Source organism: Catharus ustulatus, chromosome 24, assembly GCF_009819885.2.
Source record: "Catharus ustulatus isolate bCatUst1 chromosome 24, bCatUst1.pri.v2, whole genome shotgun sequence".
NCBI lineage: Eukaryota > Metazoa > Chordata > Aves > Passeriformes > Turdidae > Catharus > Catharus ustulatus.
Genome location: NC_046244.1, coordinates 714,321 through 726,813, shown reverse-complemented (window position 1 = coordinate 726,813; position 12,493 = coordinate 714,321). Strand labels below are relative to the sequence as shown.

The 12,493-nt window shown below is 52.9% G+C and overlaps 1 protein-coding gene across 3 annotated transcripts in view; it reads left to right on the top strand.

Moving 5' to 3' along the window:
• Positions 1-12,493, top strand: part of FBXO42 (F-box protein 42) — a 45,062-nt gene that overhangs the window by 26,234 nt on the left and 6,335 nt on the right. The gene's annotated exons all lie outside the window — the stretch shown is intronic.

The window sequence follows — 12,493 nt, the reverse complement described above, 5'->3', positions numbered from 1 at the left end:
TGGAGATAGACTTTGGCCAAGGGCCTGGAATGCCAGAGGGCAGGGTCAGATGGGATATTGGGAAGGAGTTGTTCCCTGTGAGGGGGATGAGGCCCTGGCACAGGTTGGAAGTGTCCAAGGCCAGGCTGGAGAGTGGAACGTGTCCCTGCCCATGGCAGGGCTGGGACTGGATAGGCTTTAAGGTCCCTTCCAACCCAAACCGTTCCATGATTCCATGATTCCATGACTTCATACAATGGGAGCTGCAGGGGTTTATGTTGAGGCCTTTGCTGATGCCTGGACTTGGCCAAGCTGGGATTCATCCCTGGGTCTGCTCCCCTGCTGGCAGGGAAGGTTTGTCCTCTTTCCATCCAGACCTGTGAAACTCCTGGTGAGCTCCCACCATTCCCTGTGCAGGGGAAGCTGCTGGATGTGGCTTTTCTTTTTAGGTCCCTGGTGGTATTTGCCAGGGCCAGAGAGTGCTAACATGTAGCTATCTCTCAGAATAGCATCAGCAGAGAAAGACCAGAGACCCCACTTGCCGAGTTCCACTAGAGTCTTTATTTCATGGGAAGGGTGGTCAAGCAGGGATCTCTCAGAACAAAGGGCAGACAGCCATATTTATAGGTTCAGGGAGGATTCAAACTACAACCAATAAAAGTTTATACAAAGAACAGCATCCAATCTAAGTGAGAAGTTCTAAAGGTGAACTGACCAATTACACAGACTAATTTCTAACCAATTATCTTCCAAAGTGTTAGGAGAGTGACCAAATTCTTAAGGAATTTGGCTCAACCTTGGTATCTAGGATACCTTATCTACTATAGCAAGTTCCAGGGGCCAGGGGAAGATGGTTTTGGAGGAATTGTATCATCCACAGCTGGAGGCTCTCAGAGAAGCCCCAGCTACTTTAGCACCACCTGAGCCTCCTGTCCACACATCCTGCAGGGATAACTCACAGGCAGAATCAGGAGCATGTCCCCAGGCAGTCTCCTCCTGCCCTGGGCTGTTTCAGGCTGTGTCTCTCTGCAGACTCACCCCTCCCTGGGTTCCTTGGTTCCAGTTCTTCAGAGTCCTGCACTTGGCCTCTCTCAGCCAGAACCACACCAGAAAATGCCTTTTTTAATTAGGGAGAGAAAGGCCAGGAGCTTTGCTCTCTCCAGGGGTTCATGGCACAGAGGTGAAAACTTTTTCCCTTTAAAACTGAGCCTGTTGTGTTTATAAAGTCAGTAGTGGTGCTGGAAAGACCAGAGCTTTGCAGGGAGAGGCATTCCTGCTGAAGTCTTGTAGGATCTGCACATACTCCTCTTGGGTCTGTTTTATCATCCTCCTTCTGCTCCCATCTTCCTGCAACTGCCCGGGGAGGCAGGAGGGCTGGCAAGGGCCCCGTCCCTCCCTGTCCCTGTATATTTTCCTGCTGCCAGGCTGGGATATCCCTCTCTGATCCCACAGGAGTTCAGGAGCCCCGAGGCTTCACTTTTCATGTTGCTGGGAGGAGACTCCTGGTGCTGCTGCCCTGGGCCACCCTTGCCCTGGCACAGGTACCTCCCCAGGACTTCTCTCCAGATGTTTTCTGTCCCTGGGGAGATGGAAAACTTCTCATCTTTCTCAGGATTTTGGGATCAAACCAGGCTTGGAGGCAGAACTCCACCATGTGATACCCTGATCCTCTCTGTCCTCACAATGCCATGGCTGATCCTCCCTCCTGCTCCAGCCTGGGAATGAGCAGAGCCCTCCACCCTGGAGTTTGTGCTTAAACCTCCTGGGTGGCCTTAGCAGGATGCAGTAAAACCCCTCTGCCAGCGGTTCCTCATGGCTCAGTTCTTCCCCCAGCCCCCTCCCTGCCGTGAGTGGGAGGATCAGCTTTCCTTTTGGGATTGAGGGGAAGGTGCCTTTGATGGTGTTGTGTCAACAAAGGCAACTGGCCCGAAGGAGGCAGGAGAGACTCGGGAGAGACTCCTGCTGTCAGATGTGGTCCTGGTGGAAAAACTTCCCCATCGCTCGTGGAGCAGAGAGGTTTGGCCTTGACAAAGCTGTGCAAAAACCTTGCCCCGAGCTAAGAAGCCCAGCCTTGTTTTCATCTCCCCATTCTAGAAAACAGTGGTGAAGTTTTCAAAACAATTTTCCAAACAGTCAGTGGAGTTTCAGGGTGCTGGTCCTGCTGCGGAGTGAATTCCTTGGTTGGGATCTCCTCAGCTCTGGGAGCTTTGTGGAGCTGAAGGAGACACAGGGAAGGACTGAGTGGGCTTCCCAAGGAGAGGAGGTGGTGCTGGATCCTGCAGGATCCCACAGGATCCCATAGGATCCCATGGCATCCGGCCCTGCACAGCCACTAACCAGAGCAGCACCAGCACTCAGGGAATGAATCCCACTGGGACAGGAACAGGGCTGTCCAAGGGATAGGGGGGACTCTGAGGAATAACAGAGGTGTGGGAATAGTGGGAAGCTCCTTATGTGTGACTGCAAATTGTGCAGCTCATTCAGTTCAGGGTTATGTTTTGCATTAGCTGTGTCCAGTCCTGGGCCCCTCAACTCAGGAAGGACCTGGAGGGGTTGGAGTGTGTCCAGGGAAGGGAACAGAGCTGGGAAAGGCCTGGAGCACCAGGAGAGGCTGAGGGAGCTGAAAAAGGGGCTCAGCCTGGAAAAAAAAGGAGGCTCAGGTTCTGGTTCTGCACAACTCCCTGACAGGAGGGGACAGCCGGAGGGATTTGGGATTTTATCCTAGGGAACAGGGACAGGAGGAGAGGGAACAGCCTCAGGCTGGGCCAGGGGAGGCTCAGGTTGCACATCAGGAGGAATTTCCCCATGGAAAGGGTGCTCAGGGATTGGCAGGGGCTGCCCAGAGAGGTTTGGAGTGCCCATCCCTGGAGGTGTCCAAGACGGCCTGGATGTGGCACTCAGAGCTCTGGGCTGGGTGACAAGGAAAGTACTGGGCACAGGTTGGACTCACTGGTCCTGGGGGGCTTTTTGAGCCTCAAGGATTCTGGATTCTTTTTCCTGCAGAGCAGTAACTGGGGTGCTCCACCCTGACCCCAGACTGCATCTCTGTTCCCCTTGCAGTCACTTCCCTCACAGGGATCCTAGGCATAGCCTTGCTTTGGGCATTAAAACCCCCTAAAATCCTGACCTGACTAAAACTCTGGGTGCAAAATTCCCTTGGTGTCCCCCTGTGCCTTTGAGCTCTGGCCCCACAGCCCTGTCTGATTGAAGGCAAAGCTGAGTTTTATAAAAACCTCGAGATCACCTTGAGCCCGTCGCAGCTGTGTGGTCGCTGTTGTCCTCCCAGGAGCCCAGAGGATCCAAGAGCTGATTCCTGGCATGGAGTAACCTCTCTAATTATGGCTGAGCGCTCCAAAGTGGAGCAGGTTAATGGGATGGATGGAAATCCATTGTGCTGTGAGCGGTCTTGGTGAGCCTGGAAGAGAGGAAAGCTTTTTCCAGCTCTTTTCATGTTCTGAGTGGTTATTTCCTCGTTGCTCTTTGTGTTTGGTGGCAGTAAGGCCCGTTCCTACCTCTGCAGAGCTGAAACATTCCATGTTATCCTCCAAAAATCAATGGCTTTCCCACCACTATCCAAAGGCCCTTGGAGTCCTGAAGCTCAGCTTTAATCCTGTGAGCCTCCTGCCTGGAGCTTCCTTATCCTGCACTCCATTTCTTCCTTATCACACACCCAGTTTCCTCCTCACCCAAATTTTTCCTTATACACACTTCATTTCTTCCTTATCCCACCCCTCATTTCTGCCCTTCTGGAACAAAACCAGGGTTTTCAAGGCTTTGTCCCGTGCCACCCTTTGGGGCAGAGGCTGTCCCAGCACAGGTCGCTTGGAATTGTTTCCTCCAGTTTAAATATATTGATTTTTTTCTCCTTTTTTGGGCTCCCAGTTTTACAAAGAGATGAGTGACCACTCCTGCCAAGCCACTGACAGACAAACTCTTCAGCAGTGTCCCTGGATACAGAGTTTGGAGTTCATTCCTGCCCTTGCAGAGGGTGGACTGGCAGCTCCAAGGTGGGAGCAGGGCTGTTCCCAGCCCCTGGATCCATCTGACGTTCATTTGTTTGTCTCTTTGCCTGACTGGTTTTGCAAAATGTCTCTAATGGAATTTGTGGTGTTCAATATGAAATATCTCAAGGGCAAGAGATAAAAAAATCAACCTAAATCAAGTGAAAGCTTTTTTTTTTTTTTCTATGTCAGCTGCCGCCTGGTTGGGAAGGTGCTGCTGTTTTCCAGATTAATCCACGGGTTTAAGTTTACAGCAAACACCTGTCCTCCCTTTGATTTGCCAGGCTCTGTCCTCCTCCAGCTCGTGGCCTTTCTGGCTGTGTTTAACCTCTCTGAGGTTTTTGTTGTCTGGATCCAAACCACATTCCACTGGCATCCATCCTTGGATGGCCACCCTGCCATGCATGGCATGGATCAGTCCCAGGGACATGCAGGTATAAACCCCACTGCAAAATGAGCGTGTGGTGAACTGTTTGTGAGGATTTGTCCCACAGGTGCCTTCCATGAACAAGGCAGGAAAAGCCAGAAGATCCCTCTCTGGGGTCCCTCTGCTGCCAGGGAATCTGCTCCCGACTCACAAAGGCACCTGCTTGGAGAGCCTGGCAGGGTGAAGGGCTTTCCTGGTCAGTGGGATGGGAAATGGATGAGCACCACCACCACCACCAGGGGAAACATTCCTGTGCCTCCCGTTCCTGAATCCCACATCTGAAATGGCCTTGCTTCCCACATTCCTCCCTCCCCCCGACCCTACCTGGCTGCATCCTCCCCCTCTCTCCAGCTGGCATCGGTTTATCCTTATCAATGCTGCGTTCCCACAGCTTTTCCAGCGGCTCCCGGTATCCGCCAAGGTCACCGAGTCACTCCGGGCCTCCTTTCTGCTCTGGAGCTGCAGGGCAGGGGGCAGAGGCAGTTCAGCATTACCGTGAGGTGTGCCTATGCCTCGGGAGCCGCTGCAGGGCAGGGGGCAGAGGCAGTTCAGCATTACCGTGAGGTGTGCCTGCGCCTCGGGAGCCGCTGTCTCCCAGGAATGCGGTGCCGGAGGCAGCCGGCAATGGCTTTGAAGAAGCCGTGGATTACCTGCCCAGGGAGGTGGGAATGTGCCCACGACCAGGGGCGGGCTCAGTCGGGTGAGCTGCCACCCCAGCAGGCCAAAGCGCTTCCCCTCTTCCGTTCCCTGCTCTCCGTGCCCCGCAGGGCTTGGAAGTTCAACCAGTTTTTATCCGTGGGCAAAACATGGGGGAAAAGTATTCGCTGCTGTGGGAAATGGGCTCGTCGGAGCAGGGCTCGGCTGCCTCGGTCAGCAGGGCAGGGAGTCAGACTGTAACACTCCCTCAGGGAATGATCCCTCAGCCTGTGGATGCCCTCCTGCCCTGCCCGGATAGCTCAGCCTGACGTGGCAGGAGACCTGTGGGAAGGGAATAGAGGGAAAAGCTGAGGAGGCTGGGAGAGGGAAGTGGGTGCTTGAGTGGGCATGTGGTTTCCCTCTTCCCTTGAGTTCCTCTGGTTTCCCTCTTCCCTCAGTACATTTGGGGTCTCACCTTGTTCTACTGCCACAGACACCTTCCACTATCCCAGGGTGCTTCAAGCCCTGTCCAGCTTGGCCTTGAATACTTCCAGGGTTGAGCAAAAATACTTCCTAGTAGTACTAGTAGGTAGTACTAGTACTAGTAGTAGTAGTACCGGGTACTCCCTCCTCCCCCTTGGAAAGCCAGCACTTGGAGAACAATTCGCATTTTAATGATCCCATCGTGCAGGTCATCCCTTTAACCTAGGCAGAAGTTAGTCTCGATTTTCCAAGAGGGATTTCTTTTCCATCAGGATTTTTTTTTTCCTTTTTCCCGACGTTTGATTTCCCAGCCCTGCGGAGAATTTAATTTCTCGCTTGTCCGAGTTTGGTTGGAGCTGAGGAATTTGTGAACTGTGGCTCAGACAAAGCATCCTTCAGTATATTTCCTTTTCAGGAAAAAGGCTCAAAAAGCCGGAGCCACACACGGGGTTGTTGATACTTGTGGTGTCTCACATCTCATGAATGTGTTGCACCCCAGAGGGAGCCGATCCTTCCTTCCCGAGGCGTGGGAGGCACCCAGGCGTGATGGTTTCCCTGGACACAAATTCCCTGATCGTTTCACATCCAATTATTCCGTTTTCCTGGGTCTCTGACAGCGCCTTCCCCCCTGGGCAGGTACCTCCCTGTTCATTGTGGGGTCAGTGGGATAAAACCCCACTATCCCATGGCTGCACCATCAGCTGGGAAGGAAAGGTGCTCGTGGGAATTTCGGGCAGGCTGTGCTGACATCTATCGGCAAGAGCTCCTTCCAAGGCAGCCCAGCCTTTGCCTTGAAGACTCAGTCCACCAGGATTATGTGTGTAATACTCGGGATTGAACAGGCAGCATTCCCGGGGCACTTTAATCCGTACCCAGCGCGATGTGCTCTTCAAGCCTCTCCGCATCCTGGCGCTCTGTAGCCTGATTTCACTCTTTCCCCAAAGCATCTGCTGTAAAACTCTTGGAAATTGGCACAGGCACATGGAGTGACAGAGCAAATCCAAAGGTGGATTTTGGTTCCTGACATGAAAAATTCAGGGAGTTCAGCGTTCAGGGCTGGAGTTACCAAAATGAGGGAGAAAAGTGCTTCCCTGGCATGCAGGGAGCAAAGTTCAGGAACTAATGGGTTGAAAATAGGAGCGAAGGGGGAGACAGCAAGACAGGGGAGTGCAAAGAGCTGGACTGAATTTCCCTTCCTGTGCTGGGAATTTCAGTAGAAAGCAGGAAGATGGTGGAGTTTCAGTAAATAACTTGTCCTTGCAGCAAATATTGTGAGCAGCAAAGCCCTGTATTTCTGCACTTCCTCCCTCTGACTGCCTCCAGAAGGGTTGTGGATTCCCCATCCCCGAAAGTGTCCAAGGCTAGGCTGGACAGGGCTTGGAGCAACCTGGTCCAGTGGAAGATGTCCCTGCCCATGGCAGGGGGTGCAGTGGGATGAGCTTTAAGGTCCCTTCCAACCCAGATAATTCTGGCATTCTTTGGCTGTGCCCACAGGGTGCTCTTTAGAGGATAGTTGAGGTTTGGAGCCCCGTGGTAGCTGTAACCTCACCAAATTACACAGCAGCCATTTCCTGGAACACCACTCATTTTGGGATTCTCCAACGTCGCGGCTGCCGCCGCCTCCCTCGCGCCACGGGAAATGATCCAGGAGCGGAAAGTGCGGAGCTCAGCAGGGCTGGGACACAGCCCCGCTATCCCACCCCGACCTCCTCCCTGCCCTGCAATTACCCCCTCCTCAGGGCTGGGAGCCAGCAATTGCCCTCTTCCCTGCCTCCTGCAGGGATCACAAACGCCGGGAGCTGCTCAGCTCTTTCTGGGAGCGCCGAGCTCTTTAATTGCACCCGGACTGATCTGGGGAGGTGTCGGGCTGTTAAATCACTGGAGAAGTCTGCGGGACTGCAGGGGGAATAAAAACACGAGCGTGGAAGCAGGGAGAGGTGGATGGTGGCGATTCCACCCACGGAGAGAGGGAGCAGCGACTTTTGCAAGAGCAGCACCTTGTGCGCACCAAATCCGCCTTTTCCAAAGGATGGTTGTGAAGGGTGGCCTCACCCCGCGGAGCAGCCGGCACTCGGGGCGATGCTGCCGAGGGAAGGGGCAGGGCGGATCCCCATAAAGCCTCTCTTGCAGTGGAGGTGCGGGAATTGCGGCAGGAATTGCGGCGATCCGGGTTCTGGGTTGTTGGGAGATAAGGGCTGAGCCCGCGGCGTTCTGGCGCGGTTATCTCGGCGCTGTTTGCTCAATTGCTGCATGAGGACATTTTTGCCAGGCATTAGCACAGAGTGACTCAGTAAATCCAGTTGCACAGGGTTCAGAGGGCACTGCCTCTCCTCTTCCAAGGCTTTATCGGAGCGGCAGCACCTCGCAAATGCCGGGGTTATAAAAATACCCACGGGCACCTTGCAACAACGTGGAGGTGACTGATCCTCCCGAGGGCTTCTGCCTCCACCTCCCAGAGATTGCGAGAAACCAAAGCTTCGCTTCCACGCCGGGGTTTGACTGGGCTTGTACCACAGTCACGAGTCACTGCTGGGTGGAAATCCCACACCGGGAGCGGAGTGGGAATTCTTTGTGTCAGCATTGGGGGGTTGCTAACGTGCCCCCCAAAATTGCAAAGAAAATCGGAACATTCCCTCACTTCCTTCCCAAGAGGTTATTTGTGCCTGCTGAGGTCTTGTCTCTCTGCTGAGGAGACAAATCAGATCTTGTTCAGTTTTTCCTTAAAACTCTTGCAAGGCTGAATTCCTGTCTGCTTCCCAGCATGGAATTTGGGGTTTTTTTGGAAGGGAACACTAAATTGCCTGTGGTTTTGGTAAGAGAAAATGATACTTCTGTGGCTTTTAAAGGCTCTAAGGTTTAGGCAGGCCTGGTCAGAACTAGCCTAGAACATGTTCATAATCCCAGTGCTCTCTTTTAGACATTTTGGGATTAAAAATGGGTGAATGTCAAATGCTGGATCCGAGGCAGCTGAGCAGAGTCCTCAGTGTTTGGTTTGACTTTGGCAATGAGCGGGTGTGCCACAGGGATGTCTGCTCTTCCCATAGGAGTGCTCCTTTGGCATCTTCCAAATCCAGTGCTAGCATTGGGATTGCTGGGATGCTTATCTTCTTCTGGCCTCTGCACTGCTGCTCACCAGCTTGTCCTCTTCTCTTTGGGAAACCTGGCAGGGATCTGGATGAATCTGCTGACTGCTGTGGAAAAACTCCCGTCTGGCCTGGGAAGCAGAGGGATTTATTGTTTACTCCTTCTCCGGTTTTGTTTCCGGGTGAAGGGAAAAGATTTGGAGATTTGACGCTGTCACGCAAGTTTGGAATGAACTCTGTGAGGTGGGATGTAGTCAGGACCATCCCTCAGCTGGGGTGGATGATTGTGCCAGGGTGGATGAGGGTTCCAGGCTGGAAATTGGGATTTTAAAATCCAGCTCCAGCCTAAAAGCCAGATGAACAACCAGCCCCTGGATGTGGCTGTGCTGCTGCCTGAGCATGGAAACACAAAACTCCTGCTGGACAGGGTTGGATCCAGTTTGGGACAACTCAGAGGGCAAAACAAGCACCATCCTGCCTTGGGAAGAAGTGTCCAAGGCCAGGCTGGACAGGGCTTGGAGCAGCCTGGAATAGTGGAAGGTGTCCCTGCCTATGGCAGGGGGTGCAATGGGATAAGCTTTAAGGTCCCTTCCAACCCAAAATATTCTGGGATTCTTGTGAAAGGACAGCTCTGAGCCCTTCCCAGGGATGCTTTCCTATCCTTCTGGAGTGCAGATTGCAGCTGGCTTTTGAACTTGGGAGCTTGAATTCCTTTGCACTTTGAAATTCATGGGTTGTTTGAGCAGATCCCTTTAATTTCTCAGCTTTGAGATTGGACACATGGCTTTGGTTATCCAGGTGTTCATGGAAATCCGATCGGCCGTGATGGTGGCAGTTGGCTCCATGCAGGATCCAGCAGATCCAACAGAAACAGCTCCTGCTGCAGCTCTCAACTCATCCTTCTCCAGGGTTGAAACTCCTCAGTACTGATCCCCTTGACACAACTCTTTCCATGTGTTCCTTCCCCCGCCCCAGGCCAGTGCAGACCCTTCTGTGGAATATTCCCCAAACCTCATCGACCTGAGCCGAGCCTTCCACCTGGGCAATCCCAGCAGATAACCACAGGGTGACCATTTCTGTTCCTCACTCCAGCTAGTTTTTGGAATCTCTCAGGGCTGCCCCTTTCAGAAGTAAAAGGCTGCTCTGGCACTCTGTGTCCCACATGCCCTTCGAGCCAGGCTTTTCCTTTGTTCCCGTTAATCTGCACGCGTGCAGCTCTGGTGGCTTTACAGGGCTGGATAACTGGGCTTTAAAAACTGCTTATAAGGACAGATCCAACAAGATAAAACACCCAGAGCTCGTGTCGGGAGCAATCAGAGGCTGGCATTTCTTTTCCAAACATCTGTGGAAGCCAGAGAACTTTGGTTGGTTGGTTTTTTGGCTTTGCAAGCCAGGAAAATCCATCAGCTGGGAAAAAAATAGCTCAGCCCAGCTTTTAGCTCCACATTCCAGCCAAAAGAACAGTGTCAGCTGTGCAGGGATGGGGTCAGGTGTGCAGGGATGTGGCCTGCTGTGCTTAGGAGGAGTGAACTGTGCTACACCCTCAGCCTGTTCCAGCCTTTATCCTCAGGAAGGATCACCTGGATGTTGGCCTGGGTGGTGTTACTGGGGTGGGGAGCTCAGGAACGCAGTCAGTTCCCCACTGGGACCAGTGGGAACCAGTGCAATTGATTAATGAGGTTTTGATGGCTCCTCAGCCCAATCCATGTGCAGTCCCAGACAGGATCCTGTGTGTTCCTGGGAGTCTTTGAAGGGCCACTCCCACATCCTCCAGAGAGCTGGACTTTGAGCAGGTCCTCGGATCCCTTTGATGTCCCTCTGTGCACGACTCCTCCACATGCCTGAGTCCTGAGGTCACAGAGCTGCCGGTGCCTTCCCCTTCCTGCAGCTCCCTCGGGATATTCCTACCCTTCCCGAGGACCCAGCAGCTCTCCCCTGCTTTAGGGATAAACAGCATTAATTCTCCAGATTTCCGCACATTCCTGCTCCAGCACAAGATCCTGGAGGTGCTTGTTTGTGGAGAGCATCCACAGATATCCCAGTTTTGCTGTTGGAAGTATCTTTGAGGGGCCAGCACTTCTTTGACTTGTGAAATGCAGAGTTTTCCTGCATTGCAGAATGAAACTCAGCTCATTTACATCCGTACAACGTCCAATAACAGGCAAAGCTTCCTGAAAAACCGGGGCTGGCCTCTGCCCTGGGCTGTTTGCACGGCACTGACTCACTTGGGAATTGTGTCCATGGCTGAGGCCAGTGTTGACCTTCAGGTTACAGCAGTGGGAGAGTGACTTTCCTCACTGCTTCATCCCAGACCTTTCTGAGCAAGGTTTTTCCATCCTGGAATTACTCTAGCTGCCCCATTTTGTTTAAAAAGAGCCTAATTTAACCCCAGCACCTTGTGGCATCCCTGGTGGAATCACCCAGCTGGAATTCACCAGCTTGGGTACAAATGTTTTATTGTGGTGTCAAGCTTAGGAGAAAACTTTCGGCACTGCCAGGGAATTATTTAGGCTGGAAACCTGCTGATCTGGGTTAATGAATTGCACACATGGAATGAGCTAGAAAAACTGGAACTCAGGAACAAGGAGTAACCAAATGTGACCCTCACTGGCATCTCGTCCTCACAGAGACCTTGGTACAGCCCTTGCCACACGTTACCTTGCATTAAGTGCTTCTGCAGAGCTTTATTCACATTTTTCCCTCATCTCCATGAGGCTGAGGGCAGCAGAATGCTTTGTCCCTGGGGAAGGGCTCAGGGACACCATGGCCTTCTCTGCATCAGCCAGGGGCTACTTTGTGCTGGGCTCTTGCCTCCCAGCACCTGGAACCCATCGCGATGGAATTGCTTCCCTTAGCTGCAATATCCTGAAATAGCTGCTCTGGTTTCTTTTAAAAATAGTCTGTTCTGGGTGTCATTCCCTGCTAAAAATGTGTCTCTAAGTCCTGCTGGGACAGGGGAATGGGATGGAGGCCAGGTCGGAGCATCGGCTGTTTCAGAGGGGTGGCGGTGCCGCCATGGCCACATGTGAGCCGTGCCCTTGAGCTGCCCTACTCCCAGAGCTGGGCACAGAGCCGTGGGGCTGGGATGGGCATTGCAGGATTAATTGGAAAGAGTAGCTGTGGAGGTGGAGGAATGTGCCGGGTGCTGGTGACCTTCCAGTGAGAAGGAGGATGCTCGAAGTCAGCCAGGCTGGAGAGGCTTGAGCTGTTCCTGGGAAGCTCAACACCTCACACATCAACCAGGTGGTGACACAGCACCTCTGGCTCCAGGGGCAGGCAGGGATTGGGATTTTGCAGCAGATAATGGCAAATTTCCCAACATAAATTCAAAGGGATCGAATCCTTTGATAGTTGCTCTTGCCAACAAGGTTCTTGCATTGAGGCTGCTTCTGCTCCAAGCAGGTTAAGAACCATAAAATCCCAGAATTGTGTGAGTTGGGAGGACCTTAAAGCTCATCTCATTCCACCCTCCTTCCATGAACAGGGACATCTTCCACAGGAATCACAGAATCCCAGAATAGTTCGGGTTGGAAGGGACCATAATGCTCATCCCATTCCACCCTCTGCTATGGGCAGGGATACCTTCACTATCCATGGGTGCTCCAAGTCCCATCCAGCCTGGCTTTGGACACTTCCAGGGATGGGGCAGCTTCTCAGGGATATGATGGCCCGTGGGCACAGGAGCAGCAGTAGGGTTGAGAGAGCTCAGGAAAACCCTCAGGATACACGGAATCGTCTGAGCAAAATCCCAACAGCACCGAGCCCAGGAGGTCACGTTGTTCTTGTGCAGGTCCTGCTCAGGAGGCCTCTGGTCCCTGCAGAGCCCTTTGAACCTCAAAAAGGTTTTCCATCCTGCAGACTCGAGCAGTGACTTCATTCACAGC